Source organism: Sinocyclocheilus rhinocerous, unplaced genomic scaffold (assembly GCF_001515625.1).
Source record: "Sinocyclocheilus rhinocerous isolate Xijiao unplaced genomic scaffold, SAMN03320098_v1.1 scaffold2352, whole genome shotgun sequence".
Classification (NCBI taxonomy): Eukaryota; Metazoa; Chordata; class Actinopteri; order Cypriniformes; family Cyprinidae; genus Sinocyclocheilus; species Sinocyclocheilus rhinocerous.
In genome coordinates this window covers 173,472-176,000 of record NW_015662593.1, presented here as the reverse complement: position 1 = coordinate 176,000, position 2,529 = coordinate 173,472, and positions in this window count along the sequence as shown.

Below are 2,529 nucleotides of genomic sequence, written 5' to 3'. Positions count from 1 at the left end.
TCGTTTGTGTTCTACTGGAGAAACAAAGTCACCTACATCTTGGATACCTTGGGGATAAGCAGATAAACATAAAATTTTCATTTTTGGGTGAACTATACCTTTAATATATCATTCCAGTAGTGCATGAATTCACAATAACCACACTAAATGTTGCATTCAATTTTCCCAGTATTGTTAATAAATACAGAACAAACATACTTTTCCAATAAAACATTTTACAAACAAATATGTTTAGTCAAATAATAAAACAAAATATATAGTGTTCAAAAGAAGAAGAAAAAAGTAGTACACATAGGCTACACGTACACAAAAAAGTACAAGTTCTGTACATCATTGCTTCCCAACCACAAATTTCCACGGCACACCTGACACTAGTGCGGTGGAAATTTATCAAAACGTTCTTTATTACATTTCATTATTATTATTATTTTAAATCAATGCTATTGGTCATCTTTACGTCCGTTTGTGGGTTTTACAAATATTTAACCAATGAAAAGCATTCAAAAGAGCCTGTGAGTAATCCTCGTAACGCCATTGGATCCTCAAACTGTCAGCGAAACCTCGTAACTCCACCCGCCTCTTTTCAGTTTATGAAAATGTCGAGGGTAAACGAACATAACCGGAGATATGTTGGCAAATATGATGATTTTGCATATCACAGCTGCAAGCCAGGCCATCTGATGCCGTGACGCCTCTTGTTGTTTAGTCTTTTTTTCAAGTGTGAGACCTAAAATATCTTTCTTCGTGGTGAGTTTTTGACCTTTTCTATCATGTAATTCACTATTGCAGACTTTAACACAACAAGAACGTACCATTTTAAATCAAATGAAGAAGACAATTCTCCAACTACAGAACACCTCGGCTTTGATACCTTACAAATGGCGGCGATACCCAAAATGCACTTCGATTCTCGTGAGTGTGACGTCACCTGACAAAGAACGATTGGCTGGAGCCCGAGCCAATGGTGAAAGTCTTTGCGCGAGGAGACCCAGCCCCATTTTGGAGGTTCTGCCCACTTTTGGAGTTCACGCCCCATTTTGGAGATCTCCGGTCTGCAGTTATATCTACTTGGAGAGAAGCGCCGCGCACAGTCTGGAGACAGATCTCTGCTCGCTCATGATGCAAGGGTAAATAAAGAAATGATGTTTAAATAAGTACAGCGTTTTCTTTACTCAAGAAACATTGTCTATAAAGGATAATGCTTATTTATATATTTATTTATTTTTGGTGTGTGTGTTTGAAGAGCGGAGAAGAGCTACTGTTTTATATCCTGTGCATAGTGCTTAATTTATCTTTTATATCATGACATTTTGGCAAAATGTATTCAACTACAAAAAAAAAACTCAGCGCCCATTTAGCTACAATAAACTTTATAACCCGTAAGAAAATGTAATGCGATCCGAATGCGATGCACTCACTGCCTCAGATGCAGCCGCTCTAATGACGGACAAAACACATATTGCCGTCATTTGCTGGTCAAAAACCTCGTAAGTGTCTGATTCTATAAAGCCACATTACCAACTCTGATGACGCAGTTTTAACTATTAAAAAAAAAAAAGTTTTTACATTTCCTGAAAGTGGTAATGCTTTTGGACACATTGTTTCCACCAGACGACGATATGTAAATTTGTTTCTTCCTACCTGACTTAAGCTCAAGTTTCACATTAAATGTGAGTACTACTTTTAATATAATATCCAGTTTTAATATGTAATTTGAAGCAATTGCATGTTAAATTTTGCTCTATTTCAGTAGGCCTATACTTACCCAGCCAACATGTATATGTGGAAAACATGGGCAAACACAATCAGTCCCATATAGGCTGCCTACATGGGCCCAAGGTAGTACCCAAAAAGGCAAACTATATATGGGTTCTGAATGGAGAAACACATATGGGGCCCTCTTTGCCAAACATATGGGTAAAACATGGGCAAACACAATCAGTCCCATATAGGCTGCCTACATTGGCCCAAGGTAGTACCCACATAGGTAATATTTGTATGGGTTCTAAATAGGGAAAGACGTATGGGGCCCTCTTGGCCAAACTATATGGGTCAGACATGGGCACACACAATCATTCCCTGATAGGTTGGCTACATGGACTCAAGGTAGTACCCACATGGGTAATCTAATAATTAAAATCGCGTTTGGTCTCGTACTGTATCGCGTACCTTGTCAGTGTCGTGCGCTTTGCTTGGCCATTTGTTGTGATAAACAGGAAAGTGTGTTCAAGTGCCAGCAAAACAGTGTAAAGAAATACTCTTTGTGAGAAGCAGTCAATCAGCAGAAGTTAAAAGCAGCTTGTAAGTGTATTTATTTCTTGTCTCAGTGTTTAGCGCAGTTATCGTTGCTAGGAAACGCTTGTTTTGTTTACTGTGGAGACGTGCTGAGCGTGTCTACATGGTGGCCAGGGGTGGCACCGGCCCCGCCTGAAATCTGGCTGGCCACCCCAGGTGCCCCCCCTACCAGATATCTTGCAATAGGCTTGTTTTTAGTAAATTTCTAACTGCATCTGGCAGTGGCGGATCCTG